At 50.5% G+C, this 20,532-nt stretch overlaps 4 non-coding genes across 4 annotated transcripts; all 4 read left to right on the top strand.

Annotated features, from left to right (window-relative positions):
* Window positions 1-13,279: 13,279 nt before the first annotated feature.
* LOC147916803 (5S ribosomal RNA) lies at window positions 13,280-13,398 on the top strand. Its single transcript, XR_015552630.1, has one exon. It is a non-coding gene; the product is annotated as a 5S ribosomal RNA (ribosomal RNA).
* A 1,910-nt stretch (window positions 13,399-15,308) lies between these two features.
* Window positions 15,309-15,427, top strand: LOC147916802 (5S ribosomal RNA). Its single transcript, XR_015552629.1, has one exon. It is a non-coding gene; the product is annotated as a 5S ribosomal RNA (ribosomal RNA).
* A 1,978-nt stretch (window positions 15,428-17,405) lies between these two features.
* On the top strand, window positions 17,406-17,524 carry LOC147916801 (5S ribosomal RNA). Its single transcript, XR_015552628.1, has one exon. It is a non-coding gene; the product is annotated as a 5S ribosomal RNA (ribosomal RNA).
* Window positions 17,525-19,525: 2,001 nt separating this feature from the next.
* LOC147916800 (5S ribosomal RNA) lies at window positions 19,526-19,644 on the top strand. Its single transcript, XR_015552627.1, has one exon. It is a non-coding gene; the product is annotated as a 5S ribosomal RNA (ribosomal RNA).
* Window positions 19,645-20,532: the final 888 nt, after the last annotated feature.

Below are 20,532 nucleotides of genomic sequence, written 5' to 3'. Positions count from 1 at the left end.
TCCTGACTGGGTTTGCCTGCTTGTTCCAGCAGTTAGCTCTAGAGGTGTGTGCAGGCCCCAATCAGGGTTGTGGATTTGTCTATCTCTCCCTTTATTTTCAATCTATGTTGTTATGTGCGTACAAGTTTAGAATTTTTATATTACCCTACTGAACTGACCCTTTTAATTATAAACTACTTCACTTTATCTCTGGCAATAATTCTTCACTTGAAGTCGGCTTTGTTTATAGTAATATGGCTGCAGAGCCTTCTTTTGGTCTGTGTTTGCAAGGTCTTTATTTTTCTATCCTTTTATTTTCAACTTTCCGTGTGGATCTATATGTGCTATTGTAAGCAGCACATAGATGAGTTTTGTTTTTCATTTCACTTTGTCTGTGTTCACTTCTCATTTGCTTTTGATTAGTCTACTTACATTTAATGCAGTTGTTGATATACAATCGTGGTTGTGCTCACCACCTTGCTATTTTATTTTGTTTTACCATTTTGCTCTTTGTTCCTTTATTCCTCTTTTCTGGTTTTCTTTTGGATTAAATATTTTTTAATTATTCCATTTTCTCCTCTATTAGCTTTTTAATGATATCTATATCATATCTCTCTATTAATAATAGTATTGTTGCTATTAGTTTGGTGACTACCCTTGAGATTTGGTTGCTTTCTTATTTTCTTTTGGATTGCTTTTTGTGATCCCATTTTTCTCCTCTACTAGCTTTTTAGTTATGTATACATCTATATATTTATATCTATTTCTACATATGTGTATGTATATATATAACTATTTTAATTCGATTGGTGGTTAACCTAGAGATTCAATATTTACCCTGTATGTACAGTCGTGTGGCTTATAGTAGTTTTACTACTTGTAAACAATCAAAAATCTTAACATTCATTAAATTCATTTATCACCCTCCTGCTTTTAAATTATTACTGTCATGTGTTTTAACTCTACATGTCTGCAACCTTGTTAATTGTTACTTTTAAAAAGTCAATGTTCATTCACCTTTTTATATATTCGTATATAGATACATATACACATAAATACATATATATACATATATATATAACATTTTTTCTCTTCTTATTTCCTCCCTGCAGTTCTGAGCTTCAAGTAGAAACATTTTCTTCAGCTTGAAGAATTCGCTTTAGTGTTTCTTGTGGTGCAGATCTAGGGTGAATTCTCTAGGTTTTGTGGGACAATTTTCCATGGACCATTACTTAGAAAACCTTGCCTTAAAAACAAAGAATGTGTGTAGAGGTGGACATATTAGGTAATCTAGGATCTATTGGATAAATATTTTTATTTACGTGGGGTTTTGATTGCTTATCAGATCTCCCTGGTGTGGACAAAAAACTGTTTGACACCCATACAGATGTCAAATATATTACTCACAAAGCTGTCTTAATAACTAAATTGACAGTTTTCTGTTATGGTTTGATACCTTTAACGATAATATAAATAGTGACTTATTTAGCTGCTTTGTCAGTTGATCTTAACTTAAGAGTGCATGGCTTATGGTGAATACTCAGTAAATATACGCTGAGTGGATGAACATGAAAAGAGGTTTATAAAAACAACCATCATTAAATTGTAGACCTAAAGATAAATATATTTTATCACTTCAGTTTCAGTTTCTCAAACCCTATTTTGAGCAGTAGGCATCCCTAATAAACGGAGCAGCCATCAGTTACATTAAGCAAATATTAAGTAAGATGAAACATAAAGCATGAAACAACAGATTTTCTCTTTATAAGTGAAGAGGAGATAGTTGAGAAAAATTTCAAACACAACAAATTTTCTCTTTCTGTGTCACGACAAAAGTCACACCTTTTCTATTTAATTTTGGTGCAGAACTATATCCATATTACATAATTAGAAGCCATTATAAATTACAAACCAACTCTGATCCAAATGGAAATGAGTGTATTTATAGAAAATGATCACATAAATCACACCATAAATGTAAATCTACGAAGAACAAATTTTATATTTAGAAACTTGGTAATTATCAAAGATACCCTTCATTTACACCTGAACAACATTAAAAGCTGAGTGAGTTATATCAAGATATGTCTCCTTTCACTAATCTAGGTAAATTCTCAGAATTCAATTGAGGGTACCAACACATCTGCCTTCTGTATGGTAAACACAAATATGTGATGTGACTTCTTAGTGTGGCAATACATAAACACAAATCTCATTTATCACTGCACCATAGAGCACTTTCTTAACTTCAAATAGCTTTTCTTTTATTAAGATAGTTTCGTTTTCTATTTGGTGCAAAAATTGGGAAGGGGTCAGATTGCTATTTCCTGAAAACATTAACATAAAATAAAACTTTAAAAATCTCTATCTCTTGTTTTAAGAATTTATTGTCTATCAATTTCAGTAGCAAAATGACTCAAAATCAAACACAAAATACCATATTTCATTGAGTTATCATCATTGATTCACTAAGTCATCATCAGTTGTAAGAACATTATTTTACATAGCATTGAAAAAGAAAAAGTCCTCCAATTCTACTATTACTCAGTGCTTATATTTTAAAGAAGTTTTTTCCTTTACAAGAGTTTTAGGTTTACAGAGCCCACTGATTTTTAGTCATTAAAATTGTTTTAGTACATTTAATGACAGAGCTCTTGGAAACTTTAGATATGGATTTTAAAGCATGTATCTTTCTCCTGCTTGTATAAAGAGTGAATATAAGAAAAATAAATTGTCTAAGGCATTTCAAAGCTTCTTGGTGTTCAGTGTTCAACTTTCCAAATCACAGCCTCTGATGTCTATTTTTTTTCTGTACTCCCTTTGCTGTCAATAACCTCAGTGATGCCAGAGCTCTTAAAAGCATGCCCCAATCGGATTGCTGGGGTTTTCTCCCTGGTTGATACTCATTCTGCAAGTTTGATTGTGGCTCTTTCTTGATTTACCAGGTGTTGACATGGTTTCTGATAACCAGACACTCCTTTCTCTAATGGTCCTTCTATGGTTTGTTGACTCAGACATCAAGTGGTGGCCATTGTGCAGACAGGTCCACAGTAATAACCACCAAAGTCACATATCCACAGGCAATGATAACTACGTCACAATCCCAATGGGACAACCGTGTTTTTAGGATGCAATTTCAGATAAGGGTGAAACTGGGAAGACCACGTGAGTCACTGAGTGAATTCAATGCTGGAATTCTTTTCACAAACTGCCGTCCCCTCACTGCTTACCCCAGATGAGCTGGGCAATAAAATAAAACAATACAACATCGTTATAATCGTATTATTCTTATTTTAATGTTAGAGAGGGAAGTGGTTTAAATAAAAGTTTTTCATGCATTTTGAAATCATAGAATTTTTATACAAAAATAAAAAATGTATTGTTCGGGACATTACACTTTATTATTCTTCCTCTTTAATGCATCTTGTTAGCTCAAAGCCAGCACCAGGGGCAGCCAGGGCCTGCAAGGCAAGTGACTGAGACCTAGAAAGATTTGTGCAAGCCACAGGTGCGTGACGACGTAGGGAGCAGCCAGCCAGGTGAGCCTACACATTAGCTGTCACATGAGGCCAGGATCAGCAGTGGGGATTACAGGGGCAAACTGCAAAGGGTAGGGGCCCAAACAGAAGTCGGCCACCCCAGGATCAGAGGCTAGACAGAGACACCAGCAACAGGCCAGGGCAGTCACTGGGGACTTGCTGGCAGACACTGATTCAAACACCCTCAGAAGCCTGGCTCCTAGAATTCACATCCAGGGAGGACCCAGTTTCAGTTCTATGACTCAGCCACACCTGTGTCTCAGGTTCACTTGACTTCATGAACAGGCCTTCCCGTGAATCTCAGAAGTGGGTCATACTGGTTGTGAATATGACCTAAAAAGCAATATACGGTGTAAGTAGAAGTGAGAGGAATAATGACCAAAGGGCATTTAGGAAAGATAAAAGGACCCCTAACAAAGAACACGTGGTATCTTTATGGACGAGGTGCCAAGAGCCTTTAGAGTCAGGCAGACCAATATCTGAATTCAGATCAACAGTTTATAAATGTGTGATCTTAGGCAAATAACTTCTCTGAGACTTAGTTTCCCTTTTGTAGACTGATTGTAGAGGGAATAAATTGAATGTAAATGTGTTAGCATAGCAGTTTGCCCACAGCAAGCGTTCAACAAAATGGAGGCCACTCTCTATCATTAATTCAAGTACATCTATGAATTTTTGAAGATTCTTTTGTGAAAAACTTGCACATAGTGTTAAAATTAATTTATAAGGACTTGGGAGGCTCATATGGCCTTTCAGAGTACAGTGGCTGTTCAAACCTAATGTACGTTATTTGAATTAATGGAAAACTCTATACACATTTCACGTTCTAAATCAATTAGAAAGCAGCTAGGGACCCTATATTTTGTAATCCCATATTTGTATAAAATGTCATTTATATATAATGAGATAGACATTATATATCATTTTTTTAACATACTGGGAAGAGCCCATCCTCTCCTAAGTTCTTCTTTCACACCCAGATAATGGCATACCTTGAGTTCCATTTTTAGAAATCAGTTTTATAGATTTCTCTTTTGAAGTGCAAATATCTGGCCTTCTGGGGAGGGTGGAAGAGTGAATAACACATCACCACTTCTGGAGGTAGAATAATGGCCCCCAAAGATGTCCATGTACTAATTCCCTGAACCTGTGAATATGTTCCCTTACATAGCAAAAATGTCTTTGCAGATGTGATTAAATTAAGGATCTTAAAATGGGGAGATTATTGTGGATTATCTGGGTGTCCCAATATAGTCATAAGGGTCCTTATAAGTGAAAGAGGTAGGTGAGAGAATCAGGATCAGAGATGCAGATTGAACGATGGAAGCAGAGGCCGCTTGATGTGATTGCTGGCTTTCCAGAGGGAAGAGGCCATAAGCCAAGGAATGCAGGCAACCTCTACGAGCTGGAAAGACAAAGAAACGGATTCTCCCCTAGAGCCTCTCGAAAGAACACAGCCCTGCCAAGACTTTGATTCTGATCCAGTGAGGCTCAATTTGGACTTTGACCTACAGAATGTTATAAATAAATTAGTGTTGTTGTAAGCCACTAAGTTTCTGGCAATTTGGTACAACAGAAATAGGATCTAACACACCTCCAATATCTTGTTGTGAATTAATTTAGTAGATGTTTTCTTACAGGTCAGTACACACCTGGAACAGAAGGATCTAAGGAAAAAAGACCAAAAAAAAAAAAAAAAACCACACACACACACACACAAAAAGGCAGCAAAAAATGGCTGAATATGAATTTCACCAATTTACCTTTCTTTTTCCTTATCTGGAAATGACCACACAGAACTACTAGATTGAATGAAAAAAAGAAAATCAAAGCAAGACTGAAAACAAATAACATCAAAATACCTAAGGACTCATTTCAAACAATAAGGCTGGAGCTGCCTCCCACCTGGACTGAGGGCATCCAGTGCGGAGCCCGTGTGAATGGGTTCCTCTGACATATGCACCCTTTTCATTCCATTGTCGTTTTCAAGGTACCCAAAGCATTGTCTTTCTTTTGTAATGGCAAAACACATTTTAAATGACTGGACTTTAATTTCAGAAGGAAGAGTAAAATATGTGATTCACATCTGCTCTTCTACAGTACAGGGGAGTCTGGGGATGGTGAGTCAGTGGCAATGAAATACTTGCAAGAAAGTCTCAGGCAGGGTGGGAGTCTGTGGAACCTCAGATGATCAAGCCCTGTGAGATTTAATGGGGACATGTTTCTGGATTCTGCTGCCTGAGGTTTTGGGACCGCTAGTGGAAGGGAAGGAGTTATTTTTTTGGAGTGATTCCTTACAAAGCATAAAAGGAAAATGTGGAGCATGAAGGACATTACAGAGATTGGTTTTGATGTTGAATTGGCTTCAGACTAGAATGACTCTAAGTCAGAAGAAAAAAATACCATTTGGTGGCCTATTGAATAGCATGGGGCATGAAGAATGAAAAGAAAAAGGCAATAGTATCAAAACCGAGGAGTTCAAAAATTACAGCTATAAATAACATAAAGAACAATTTCGTGGTTTTATGGTTGACATAGGAACAATGACCATCAATAGATTTTATATATATAAACTGGTATTGATATATGACCACAAAGTACAAAGTATACTGTATGTACGTTTTACATAGTCATGAAGAAATTTCCCAAATATAAGTACATTTCAATGTAAAATCTGGAAACAAATATAAAACATTATACTGAAGACTTGAAATGTATATAGACCATTGAAAAATTCACATCATTCCTGAATATGTGATGTTAAGTATCTCCTAAGCTTTCATTGAATTGAGCTCTTTGTAATTTCCAGAGCTCTAGAAATAAGAATGAAAGTATTAGAAAGCATGGCACATCCTGCAAAGAAAGGCCCTGATTTGGAGCATGGAGAGAATTGTTGATTTCATTGGCTGGTGTGAGATGCTAGAGTGCTAGTAAATTTCTGCTTGAGGAATTATTGATCACACACTAGATAGGATGCTACACATATTGAAAGACAGTTTCAAAGCAATTGAAATATGGAACTATGAAGACAGACTGAATGATTTTACTAATTCATGTAACAAATACATCCTAAGTGCCTGCCGAGTATCAAAGTGCTTTTCTAGGCTCTAGAAGTCCTGGAGTGGGGTGGGGAGGGGCGGGGAGCCGGGGGTGGGAGGGGTGGGGAGATGCACAGGAAAACCAAACAAAACTCGTTGTCCATGGAGCTTAACACTCCAGTGAGGGGAGATAGGCCGTAAATGCCTTTAAAAGAGTATAAAGGGGCTGGCCCCATGGCTTAGCGGTTAAGTGCATGCGCTCCACTACTGGCGGCTCGGGTTCGGATCCCAGGTGTGCTCTGACACACCGCTTCTCCTGCCATGCTGAGGCGGTGTCCCACATACAGCAACTAGAAGGATGTGCAGCTATGACATACAACTATCTACTGGGGCTTTGGGGAAAACAAGGAGGAGGATTGGCAATAGATGTTAGCTCAGAGCCACTCTTCCTCAGCAAAAAGAGGAAGATTCGTATGGATGTTAGCTCAGGGCTGATCTTCCTCACACACACTCACACACACACACAAAGTGTGTAAAGTACTAAGTGCCAGGAAGAAAAGTAAAGCAGGTAAATAGGTTGAGAATGGGATGGGGAGGTGCTGCTTTAGAGGACGGTAGGGAAGGCTGCTCTGAGTAGTCTACATCTGAGCAGGGGACAAACGACATACACCATATCTCAGCCACATGGAAAGCTGGGAGAGACATGATCCCAGCAGAAATCACAGTGAGCCAAAGGAATTCAGTTGCAGCCAGCTTCACTTCTCCCTAAGGAAATTCTTCTATGCTGTTCCTCTCCTATTGGTGGTAATGAGAATTTTGGACAACTCTGTCCCCAACTTCAATTACTGCCCAAAATAGCATCCTAAAGTCTGTCTCCCTTTCTCCTGTTGCTCGTCATGGAACTGTGGACTGCAGAACATTCTTAGTGTCCTCTCTATCCCTTAAACCCCCTCCTGAAAAATATGAAGACAGGGAATATATAACCAACTCCCAAAGTATGGCTTCAACTACAAACAGGAGCATTTGGGATAGTGAGAATTCTGGATCTTCCCTTTTTCTGAGTGAACTTAATTCTACATTTTGTTTCACTGTTTAAAATATGATGCAGCATAAGAAATATAATTAGGGAGCTTTCAGAAAGCTCTACATTTCCCAGAGGAACATTCGAGCACTCTGTCATCACTGTGAACCTGGAGAAGGGCCTGGAGCAGAGCCAAGTGAGACGACTATTTGGGGGTTTCCTCTCTGCAGTTACCTCTGCAGCTAGAAGCCTCTATCAGACAGGAAATAGAAACTTTAGTGGTTGAGCTAAAAAGGAGCTTGAGTTTAGAATCAGGAAAAAACAAACAACAACAACAAAACAACAACAATAGTTGGCTTCAAGCTTAGGAAGAGAGGATTAGATTTAGGGAAAATGTGGCTCTCATGGGCACTGTGAAGACTCAGCCATGATTCTGGTTGAAAAACCCGTGATCGGCTGAGGGCTAGAGCCAGTCAGTGACGGCCTGGAGAAATCCACCTCAGGGAAACTCAATGGGCAGAGGGGAAAGTGGGCTCAGAGACAGATGACCTTTGGCAGAAGCCCAAGGGAGGTTTTAGAATTTCCAAGAACATTTTTCTCTTTCAGGTGCCCATTACTTTTGAAAGTTATGGCTTTAAAGACTTCTTTTTCTAGTATAGATTGATTAAAAATCTACTAGGGAGGCCAGCCCCGGTGGCGGCATAGCAGTAAAGTTTGCACGTTTCGCTTTGGTGGCCCAGGATTCACCACTTCAGATCCTGGGTGCAGACCTATTCACCGCTCATCAAGCCATGCTGAGGCGGCGTCCCACACAGCAGAGCTACAACTCTAGGACTATGACACATAACTATGTCCTGGGGCTTTGGGGAGAAAAAAGAAAAAGAGGAAGACTGGCAACAAATGTTAGCACAGGGCCAATCTTCCTCAAAAAAAAAATCTACTTAGAAGATCAGAAGTTAAGGCTTTTGACTCTGTCTCTTTGCATCAGCCCTTTCCTTGAGGCAGTACTTGCAGAAACCTATAGTTTTATGTGTAGGATTTGGCCAGAAGTGGGATTAGGAGTAATGGTGATGGTGGTGATAGAGAAAGTACTGGGTTGAAAGAAGCAAAGAGCATAGCAATCTCTTCCATCTCAGATTCATAGCCTGCTACATGTGTGATGTCACCGTGTATTTAAAACACTCTTGACTCTAACCCTCTCGTCAGTGATCTTGCTTATTGATACACTCTCATCTTCAACATGGTTGGATACAAACATATTTTCCTTCAGCCTCCTTTTCTCTTCATGGACTCCTCCTTTTGGCTCTCTTCTACTTTTAGATTGTGTCTTGAGGCAGACACAGCACCTCCTAAGACATGAGAATAGCCAGGGGAAGGGTAAGAATAATGGTCACATCACTTGTTGGATCTTTAGAGGATGAAGTGGGTGTTGCTCTAGTCTTTTGTGGGCTACTTGTTTGTGGGCAGTGGGGTGGGACAAGCCAGCTGCCCAGCCTGAGTGTATCTCGAGGGCTAGGTGAGGGTGTGAGCTGGACTCAGGAAAGACAGAGCTGAGACCTGCTGGGATTCCTCATTCCTTCCCACTTCTGTGATGGCCTTGAACATGAATTATGAGGAATGGCTGAGGTCATCAAGGGGGTTTAAAGAGGAGAATAAGTGATGTAAGGGAGAAACAAGAGTTGTCTTCATATATTCAGAGATCTGCCATATGGATGAGGGAGCTTACTGTTCTGACTTCTTCTGTTGCACTGCTCTTTTTTTTTTATGTGCACAAAATAATTTTTAAAAGCTATATACCTCTTGCATATTTTTAATTTGCCTGTAAACAATTTTGTCATATGTCTGATAGCTTAAAGGACACACTTTCTTGCATGTGCAACATTATCTTTCTTCATTAAATATACTTTTTTGTAGTGCAAATTTACTCATTCAACTTATGGAAAATGTACACCATATAATCCAATTGGCAAAGCCAGCCCTCAGTGTCAAACTAATCAGCCAAATTACATTTACTTAATGTTAGAAAGAAACTGACTTAATTTTCCAATTCAAATAAAGATGGTAGTACATGTTCTTATGACAGCTGCCTCACCTTTGAATTGAATTCATAATGGATGAATAGATAGATGGATGGATGAATGGAAAGATGATGATGATAGATAGATAGATAGATAGATAGATAGATAGATAGATAGATAGATAGATAGATAGATAGATAGAGGCATGGAGCTTTAGCATACTTCTGTGTCTGGATGAAATAAGGCACTGCTCTCTGCAATATTTCTTACTGAAGCTCTATTTGCTTTTCTGCCACAGGATGTTGTCTCAGGAACTATGCACTTTGAAACTGTCCTTTTGTTTGTCATCCAGATTTTTTTGTGCACAGGAGTGAGATTTGGGCTGTGTGAGAGGTACGTCATGTAAAGTGGGAAAAAGGCAGGTGGACAGGAGGAAGTGATGTTTCAAGCAGGTCAACTGAGAAACACAAGCTATGGCGGTTGCAGATCTAGAAAATTACTTTTTTAAACTCACCATACTCTAGTGCTCCCTGGAAAGTCCTCACATATCCCCTCTGATATTCATACCCCAGATTGAAGACCAATGCCCTGGAGCAGAAGGCTAGAACCCGTGGGTAAAGTGTAACCAAACACTTAAAACTCTAAACCCAAATTAGTCTGCTTTATTTAATGAGTTTCTTGTCATTAGAATTATTTACACATAATCTAGGTGTTCTGCTGTCAAGGATGTTATAGAAGGAGGGATCTTTGCATTGAATATACATTTACTGAAGAGTGAAGAGTCTCTTTCAACTCAAGGATCAATGATACTCTAGCCAGAGTTGCTCCAATTTTGGGGGTGCACTAGAATCTTAATCTTATTTTTGAATCCTGAAAGAAAAAAAGACCTCATTATCTCTTAATAAACAGTGAGTGTTTATTTTAGTTTTATTTATCTCTATCTCTCTGTTTTTACACATTGGTTCTATCTTCTGCAGTCACCTACTGTTTGCCAACTGTTAGCTAACACAATGAGATGTAATTTACTTAATAATACAAAAATTGATTTTTTTAACTTCAGAAGCAGAAAGGTCTTAAATCAGGTTAGAAAGTGCATATGAAGTTTATATAATTGGTCTCAACAAGGTGAGACTTACTTCTGGGTACAGGGACACAGAACAGGAAGAAGGGAATTGGGGTCTGGAGGGCAGGGAGAGCAGAGCAGAAAGAAAGGTCAATTTATGAACTCAGATTTCTCACCTTGACAGGAAAGTTTATTAGGTGTGTACTTTTTGTTTCTCATGCAATCAAAAAGGGAATAGAAAATTGGCAAGCATTCTATTTTGGTTTTTGTAGAAGTTCTTAGTAAGTCTGATCTTGAAGCTGGTAGGAGCGTGTATTGGTGGTGGGAGGTGGGAGGTGTGTGGGGAGTCATCTTGTATCTTATCATTCCCACTACTTGATCAACTAAAGATATGTCACTGATTCCGTGGCAAAGGCGGGATGATTTTATACAATGGTATCTGGAAATTATTAACTTCCGGCCTACTGACAAAGGATTGGCCTTTTTATATTGTTCTGAAGTTAACTTCAAAGGATGCCCTTCTCTGTGAAGTCACAGTTAAAGGAACTCACTGCAGAAGGTAGCAGGACTGGATCTCCGAAAGCGTCTCTGTTAGCTATGAACTTCCTCTATAGTCTGAGCCTCTACTGATGCTTTCTATCTCAAGCTAATCTACATGGCACTACAATGGAGTCAACTATTTCTACATGTATCTATCCCTGGTTGGTGGAATCAGTTAAAGCAGATTTATAAAGGCACTTTGTGTTCTAGAAGCTAGGGAGGTGGAGCTAAGAGATTTGTTTGGATCCCTGGGCCAAAAACTTAAAAAATAGATTACTATCAAAATTTCATTGACAATATAAAACTAAATCTCAAAGACTCACTGCTCTGGTGAGTTTAAGAATATACCACAATGACCAATTACTATCTGTTCCCATAGCATCAAAGTGGCTGGACAAAGGAGAATGAAAAATCTAAAATATGAACTAAGTGCTTGTGGGATAATAGTTAGATTCAGAAGAAAAAATAATTAATAAACTGTAATTTACTAATATTTATGAGAAAAACACTGCCTGGAAATAAATCAAACAAATAGACAGCCTATACTGATATGGTAAAAAGTTTTCTCAACATAAAATCTCCACATACAAAAAGAAAAATGATTTTAAAATCAAAAGGAATTTATTTCAAAAAAAAAGAACAGTTGGTAAGAGTGACTAAAAAAAGGTATGATGGAAAGGATTTACAAAGAAGATATTATGCTGACAAACACGTCATTTTGGAAAACCAGAACATTAATACTGAATATTTAAATACCACATCAAATTCCATTACCGTGTTAGAAATTCATGAAAGAGAAAAACTAAGCATTCATGTTAAAGCATTAAAAAATAAGACAAAGAAACATATCAGTGAAATGTGAGAAAATGATGAAACAAAACCACAAACACACAGTGAGGATGACTGTCTGGGGTACCGCCACAAGATGGAGAAAAGAGATAAAGAGAAACACACGGGGACAAACAGACCTAAACACAGGAATACATAAAGAATCACTCACACAGAGCTCAGGTGCCTCTGAGTGGCTGCTCAACGCGCGAATGCTAAGGGAGGAGTACGAGGGGGGCCCGACTCCTGAGACCGAGGCTGCGCGTCCTAGGGCCCCAGGAGTGATTGCCTGCCCCAGGGCCACTGCCTCCTTGCCTGAGGCCCAGCTCAAGCACGACCACCCTGCCGTGGGCAAGCTGCCTCTTCTGCAGAGGCTCTCTGTGTCAGCGTCAGTGTCTGTGTGTCTGTCCCGGTGGGTGTCTGTCCAGGTCGGTGTCTTGGATGCTCTCAGAGGCTCTGTCTCTCCGCTCCCTCGCTCAGGAGCTCTCCTGCGTCCCCACGGGGGGGGTGGGGACGAGCGTGGGCGGGGTCTCAGTCTCGGTGGGGGGGCGTGGGGGTAACGGTGCCCCGCCCCCCGCCCCGACGCGAACCGAGGGAGGGCGGCGGGGTTCCGCCGATGCCCTCTGGTCGCGAGGGGGGCTCGGGGTGGTTTTGGGCCACTTGGGGCCGGCCCGGAGCAGCGGCGGCCAGGGCCCGGGCTGGGAGGCTCCTCGGGCCGGAGGGGGCTCAGAGGAGCGCGGGCCGGGGGGCCCTGACGCCGCGACGCCTCCCGCCGCACGGCCCGGAGCAGCCCGATCTCCTGCGACCTCGGGAGCGAGCCGAGCGGGCAGGAGCCTGGAGACTCCCGGGATGGGGCGGGAGAGCGCCTAGGCTGGCGCCCCGCCCCCCGCCCGCGGGGTGCCGGAGGCCTCTCAGGCCCTGGGCGGGCGGCAGGGCAGCGCACCGCAGGGTTTGGCTGGCCAGCCGGCGGCGGCGGCGGCGGCGGCGGCGGCGGCGGCGGCGGCGGCGGCTAGGTGGCAGGTGGAGCGCGGCGGGCGGGCGGCAGCGGGCGGGGCGCGCGGGGGCGCGGGGGCGGCGGGGGTCGCCGGCGGCTTGTGAGCCTCACAGCGCTCTGGGGGCGCGCGTCACAGAGCTCTGGGGCCGCGCCTCACAGGGCTCTGGGCGCGCGCCTGACAGCGGCCTGGGGCCCGCGGCACAGGGGCCGGGCGGCGCGGCGCGGCGCGCCTTCTTAGGCGCCCGGCGGCGGGCCCGACGTCTACGGCCATACCACCCTGAACGCGCCCGATCTCGTCTGATCTCGGAAGCTAAGCAGGGTCGGGCCTGGTTAGTACTTGGATGGGAGACCGCCTGGGAATACCGGGTGCTGTAGGCTTTTGGCCTCCCGCCGTCTCCCTCTCCTTTTGCCACCGCCCCCAGCGCGGCTCCCTCGACACACCGGCCGCCCCTCCGGCCTCCGCGCCCGCCCCCACCCCACCGCTGCCCAGCTGCTGCCCGTGTGCGCGACATCCGCCCAGGCGCCGGCAGCAGGCTGTGGAAGCCCAGCCCTTCAACCTCGCGGCCCCCACCGGGACCCAGGGCCCACTGGGGCCCGGCGTGACCCCGCCTCCGCGCTCGTGGGCTCCCTGTGTCCTCGGCCTCTTCCCAGCCGCTAGGGGCCCGACAGACCCGAGCAGTTCACTCGGCCGCCCCACCCAGTTGGCAGCGTCACCGTCACCGCGTCGCGTCGGAGAGAATGGATTCCGTTCCCCCGTCGGGGGGCCCCCAACGGATCAGAGAGCTACAAGCAGCAAATACTTCTTCCGGAGCTGAGACACCACAGGAACCTGGTGAAGGTTTTCAGGGGAGCACTGCAGGCAGTTCATCCAAAACGCCACGGCTTCTGGATTTTCTGATGTTTGTGGTGTGTCTCAATCAAGTTAGTGCGTTGTTCTCACTTGTGATCTCACTCAAAATAAACGTCCGTTTCCGCACCTGTGTTTCCACGTGTCACTTTTCATTTATTTATCTTTGTTTGTTTGCTTTTCTCAAAGAAGTCCCCTTCCCCAGTTTGATAACTTTCCGGCCCCACGTGACCGGCATCCTTTCCCTTTTTCTTCCTGGCCCTGCCTTTACTTGAAATATTGACGTTTGGCTCCTCGTGGATATCTTGCAGTCACTTTGGTTTCTAAAACATCCAACGAAAATACCGTGAATCTGGCTGGCTGAGATGTTCCCTGTCCCCTCGCTCAGGTGCCTCGCTCTCGTCTCCCTGGTCCTGGCCCTGTCTGTCAGAGGTAGTGGAAGAGTCATTGCCCGAGCGGCACCGGACTCCTGAGACCGAGGCTGCGCGTCCTAGGGCCCCAGGAGTGATTGCCTGCCCCAGGGCCACTGCCTCCTTGCCTGAGGCCCAGCTCAAGCACGACCACCCTGCCGTGGGCAAGCTGCCTCTTCTGCAGAGGCTCTCTGTGTCAGCGTCAGTGGCTGTGTGTCTGTCCCGGTGGGTGTCTGTCCAGGTCGGTGTCTTGGATGCTCTCAGAGGCTCTGTCTCTCCGCTCCCTCGCTCAGGAGCTCTCCTGCGTCCCCACCGGGGTGGGGACGAGCGTGGGCGGGTCTCAGTCTCGGTGGGGGCGTGGGGGTAACGGTGCCCGCCCCGCCCCGACGCGAACCGAGGGAGGGCGGCGGGTTCCGCCGATGCCCTCTGGTCGCGAGGGGCTCGGGGTGGTTTTGGGCCACTTGGGGCCGGCCCGAGCAGCGGCGGCCAGGGCCCGGCTGGGAGGCTCCTCGGGCCGGAGGGGGCTCAGAGGAGCGCGGGCCGGGGGGCCCTGACGCCGCGACGCCTCCCGCCGCACGGCCCGGAGCAGCCCGATCTCCTGCGACCTCGGGAGCGAGCCGAGCAGGCAGGAGCCTGGAGACTCCCGGGATGGGGCGGGAGAGCGCCTAGGCTGGCGCCCCGCCCCCCGCCCGCGGGGTGCCGGAGGCCTCTCAGGCCCTGGGCGGGCGGCAGGGCAGCGCACCGCAGGGTTTGGCTGGCCAGCCGGCGGCGGCGGCGGCGGCGGCGGCGGCTAGGTGGCAGGTGGAGCGCGGCGGGCGGGCGGCAGCGGGCGGGGCGCGCGGGGGGCGGGGCGGCGGGGGTCGCCGGCGGCTTGTGAGCCTCACAGGGCTCTGGGGCGCGCGTCACAGAGCTCTGGGGCCGCGCGTCACAGGGCTCTGGGCGCGCGCCTGACAGCGGCCTGGGGCCCGCGGCACAGGGGCCCGGCGGCGCGGCGCGGCGCGCCTTCTTAGGCGCCCGGCGGCGGGCCCGACGTCTACGGCCATACCACCCTGAACGCGCCCGATCTCGTCTGATCTCGGAAGCTAAGCAGGGTCGGGCCTGGTTAGTACTTGGATGGGAGACCGCCTGGGAATACCGGGTGCTGTAGGCTTTTGGCCTCCCGCCGTCTCCCTCTCCTTTTGCCACCGCCCCCAGCGCGGCTCCCTCGACACACCGGCCGCCCCTCCGGCCTCCGCGCCCGCCCCCACCCCCACCGCTGCCCAGCTGCTGCCCGTGTGCGCGACATCCGCCCAGGCGCCGGCAGCAGGCTGTGGAAGCCCAGCCCTTCAACCTCGCGGGCCCCCCCCCACCGGGACCCAGGGCCCACTGGGGCCCGGCGTGACCCCGACTCCGCGCTCGTGGGCTCCCTGTGTCCTCGGCCTCTTCCCAGCCGCTAGGGGCCCGACAGACCCGAGCAGTTCACTCGGCCGCCCCACCCAGTTGGCAGCGTCACCGTCACCGCGTCGCGTCGGAGAGAATGGATTCCGTTCCCCCGTCGGGGGGCCCCCAACGGATCAGAGAGCTACAAGCAGCAAATACTTCTTCCGGAGCTGAGACACCACAGGAACCTGGTGAAGGTTTTCAGAAGACCGTCTGCAAGGACAGGGAAAATGGGTTAGGGGAGCACTGCAGGCAGTTCATCCAAAACGCCACGGCTTCTGGATTTTCTGATGTTTGTGGTGTGTCTCAATCAAGTTAGTGCGTTGTTCTCACTTGTGATCTCACTCAAAATAAACGTCCGTTTCCGCACCTGTGTTTCCACGTGTCACTTTTCATTTATTTATCTTTGTTTGTTTGCTTTTCTCAAAGAAGTCCCCTTCCCCAGTTTGATAACTTTCCGGCCCCACGTGACCGGCATCCTTTCCCTTTTTCTTCCTGGCCCTGCCTTTACTTGAAATATTGACGTTTGGCTCCTCGTGGATATCTTGCAGTCACTTTGGTTTCTAAAACATCCAACGAAAATACCGTGAATCTGGCTGGCTGAGATGTTCCCTGTCCCCTCGCTCAGGTGCCTCGCTCTCGTCTCCCTGGTCCTGGCCCTGTCTGTCAGAGGTAGTGGAAGAGTCCCCTGGGACAACATTGCCCGAGCGGCACCGGACTCCTGAGACCGAGGCTGCGCGTCCTAGGGCCCCAGGAGTGATTGCCTGCCCCAGGGCCACTGCCTCCTTGCCTGAGGCCCAGCTCAAGCACGACCACCCTGCCGTGGGCAAGCTGCCTCTTCTGCAGAGGCTCTCTGTGTCAGCGTCAGTGGCTGTGTGTCTGTCCCGGTGGGTGTCTGTCCAGGTCGGTGTCTTGGATGCTCTCAGAGGCTCTGTCTCTCCGCTCCCTCGCTCAGGAGCTCTCCTGCGTCCCCACGGGGGGGGTGGGGACGAGCGTGGGCGGGGTCTCAGTCTCGGTGGGGGGACGTGGGGTAACGGTGCCCGCCCCCGCCCGACGCGAACCGAGGGAGGGCGGCGGGGTTCCGCCGATGCCCTCTGGTCGCGAGGGGGGCTCGGGGTGGTTTTGGGCCACTTGGGGCCGGCCCGGAGCAGCGGCGGCCAGGGCCCGGGCTGGGAGGCTCCTCGGGCCGGAGGGGGCTCAGAGGAGCGCGGGCCGGGGGGCCCTGACGCCGCGACGCCTCCCGCCGCACGGCCCGGAGCAGCCCGATCTCCTGCGACCTCGGGAGCGAGCCGAGCGGGCAGGAGCCTGGAGACTCCCGGGATGGGGCGGGAGAGCGCCTAGGCTGGCGCCCCGCCCCCCGCCCGCGGGGTGCCGGAGGCCTCTCAGGCCCTGGGCGGGCGGCAGGGCAGCGCACCGCAGGGTTTGGCTGGCCAGCCGGCGGCGGCGGCGGCGGCGGCGGCGGCTAGGTGGCAGGTGGAGCGCGGCGGGCGGGCGGCAGCGGCGGGGGGCGGGGGGGGGGGGGGCGGCGGGGGGTCGCCGGCGGCTTGTGAGCCTCACAGGGCTCTGGGGGCGCGCGTCACAGAGCTCTGGGGCCGCGCGTCACAGGGCTCTGGGCGCGCGCCTGACAGCGGCCTGGGGGCCCGCGGCACAGGGGCCCGGGCGGCGCGGCGCGGCGCGCCTTCTTATGGGCGCCCGGCGGCGGGCCCGACGTCTACGGCCATACCACCCTGAACGCGCCCGATCTCGTCTGATCTCGGAAGCTAAGCAGGGTCGGGCCTGGTTAGTACTTGGATGGGAGACCGCCTGGGAATACCGGGTGCTGTAGGCTTTTGGCCTCCCGCCGTCTCCCTCTCCTTTTGCCACCGCCCCCAGCGCGGCTCCCTCGACACACCGGCCGCCCCTCCGGCCTCCGCGCCCGCCCCCACCCCCACCGCTGCCCAGCTGCTGCCCGTGTGCGCGACATCCGCCCAGGCGCCGGCAGCAGGCTGTGGAAGCCCAGCCCTTCAACCTCGCGGGCCCCACCGGGACCCAGGGCCCACTGGGGCCCGGCGTGACCCGACTCCGCGCTCGTGGGCTCCCTGTGTCCTCGGCCTCTTCCCAGCCGCTAGGGGCCCGACAGACCCGAGCAGTTCACTCGGCCGCCCCACCCAGTTGGCAGCGTCACCGTCACCGCGTCGCGTCGGAGAGAATGGATTCCGTTCCCCCGTCGGGGGGCCCCCAACGGATCAGAGAGCTACAAGCAGCAAATACTTCTTCCGGAGCTGAGACACCACAGGAACCTGGTGAAGGTTTTCAGAAGACCGTCTGCGAAGGACAGGGAAAATGGGTTAGGGGAGCACTGCAGGCAGTTCATCCAAAACGCCACGGCTTCTGGATTTTCTGATGTTTGTGGTGTGTCTCAATCAAGTTAGTGCGTTGTTCTCACTTGTGATCTCACTCAAAATAAACGTCCGTTTCCGCACCTGTGTTTCCACGTGTCACTTTTCATTTATTTATCTTTGTTTGTTTGCTTTTCTCAAAGAAGTCCCCTTCCCCAGTTTGATAACTTTCCGGCCCCACGTGACCGGCATCCTTTCCCTTTTTCTTCCTGGCCCTGCCTTTACTTGAAATATTGACGTTTGGCTCCTCGTGGATATCTTGCAGTCACTTTGGTTTCTAAAACATCCAACGAAAATACCGTGAATCTGGCTGGCTGAGATGTTCCCTGTCCCCTCGCTCAGGTGCCTCGCTCTCGTCTCCCTGGTCCTGGCCCTGTCTGTCAGAGGTAGTGGAAGAGTCCCCTGAGACAACATTGGCCCAGGGGCACCGGACTCCTGAGACCGAGGCTGCGCGTCCTAGGGCCCCAGGAGTGATTGCCTGCCCCAGGGCCACTGCCTCCTTGCCTGAGGCCCAGCTCAAGCACGACCACCCTGCCGTGGGCAAGCTGCCTCTTCTGCAGAGGCTCTCTGTGTCAGCGTCAGTGGCTGTGTGTCTGTCCCGGTGGGTGTCTGTCCAGGTCGGTGTCTTGGATGCTCTCAGAGGCTCTGTCTCTCCGCTCCCTCGCTCAGGAGCTCTCCTGCGTCCCCACGGGGGGGGGGTGGGGACGAGCGTGGGCGGGGTCTCAGTCTCGGTGGGGGGGCGTGGGGGTAACGGTGCCCGCCCCCCCGGCCCCACGCGAACCGAGGGAGGGCGGCGGGGTTCCGCCGATGCCCTCTGGTCGCGAGGGGGGCTCGGGGTGGTTTTGGGCCACTTGGGGCCGGCCCGGAGCAGCGGCGGCCAGGGCCCGGGCTGGGAGGCTCCTCGGGCCGGAGGGGGCTCAGAGGAGCGCGGGCCGGGGGGCCCTGACGCCGCGACGCCTCCCGCCGCACGGCCCGGAGCAGCCCGATCTCCTGCGACCTCGGGAGCGAGCCGAGCGGGCAGGAGCCTGGAGACTCCCGGGATGGGGCGGAGAGCGCCTGGGCTGGCGCCCGCCCCCCGCCCGCGGGGTGCCGGAGGCCTCTCAGGCCCTGGGCGGGCGGCAGGGCAGCGCACCGCAGGGTTTGGCTGGCCAGCCGGCGGCGGCGGCGGCGGCGGCGGCGGCGGCGGCGGCGGCGGCTAGGTGGCAGGTGGAGCGCGGCGGGCGGGCGGCAGCGGGCGGGGCGCGCGGGGGGCGCGGGGGGGGGGGCGGCGGGGGGTCGCCGGCGGCTTGTGAGCCTCACAGGGCTCTGGGGGCGCGCGTCACAGAGCTCTGGGGCCGCGCGTCACAGGGCTCTGGGCGCGCGCCTGACAGCGGCCTGGGGGCCCGCGGCACAGGGGCCCGGGCGGCGCGGCGCGGCGCGCCTTCTTAGGGGCGCCCGGCGGCGGGCCCGACGTCTACGGCCATACCACCCTGAACGCGCCCGATCTCGTCTGATCTCGGAAGCTAAGCAGGGTCGGGCCTGGTTAGTACTTGGATGGGAGACCGCCTGGGAATACCGGGTGCTGTAGGCTTTTGGCCTCCCGCCGTCTCCCTCTCCTTTTGCCACCGCCCCCAGCGCGGCTCCCTCGACACACCGGCCGCCCCTCCGGCCTCCGCGCCCGCCCCCCCCCCCCCCGCTGCCCAGCTGCTGCCCGTGTGCGCGACATCCGCCCAGGCGCCGGCAGCAGGCTGTGGAAGCCCAGCCCTTCAACCTCGCGGCCCCCCCCCACCGGGACCCAGGGCCCACTGGGGCCCGGCGTGACCCCGACTCCGCGCTCGTGGGCTCCCTGTGTCCTCGGCCTCTTCCCAGCCGCTAGGGGCCCGACAGACCCGAGCAGTTCACTCGGCCGCCCCACCCAGTTGGCAGCGTCACCGTCACCGCGTCGCGTCGGAGAGAATGGATTCCGTTCCCCCGTCGGGGGGCCCCCAACGGATCAGAGAGCTACAAGCAGCAAATACTTCTTCCGGAGCTGAGACACCACAGGAACCTGGTGAAGGTTTTCAGAAGGCCGGCTGCAAAGGACAGGGAAAATGGGTTAGGGGAGCACTGCAGGCAGTTCATCCAAAACGCCACGGCTTCTGGATTTTCTGATGTTTGTGGTGTGTCTCAATCAAGTTAGTGCGTTGTTCTCACTTGTGATCTCACTCAAAATAAACGTCCGTTTCCGCACCTGTGTTTCCACGTGTCACTTTTCATTTATTTATCTTTGTTTGTTTGCTTTTCTCAAAGAAGTCCCCTTCCCCAGTTTGATAACTTTCCGGCCCCACGTGACCGGCATCCTTTCCCTTTTTCTTCCTGGCCCTGCCTTTACTTGAAATATTGACGTTTGGCTCCTCGTGGATATCTTGCAGTCACTTTGGTTTCTAAAACATCCAACGAAAATACCGTGAATCTGGCTGGCTGAGATGTTCCCTGTCCC

This window comes from Ceratotherium simum, chromosome 6 (genome assembly GCF_057802395.1).
Source record: "Ceratotherium simum simum isolate JZ-2026a chromosome 6, ASM5780239v1, whole genome shotgun sequence".
Lineage (NCBI taxonomy): Eukaryota > Metazoa > Chordata > Mammalia > Perissodactyla > Rhinocerotidae > Ceratotherium > Ceratotherium simum.
The sequence above is the reverse complement of the archived record's forward strand: the minus strand, read 5'-3'. Positions and strand labels throughout refer to the sequence as shown.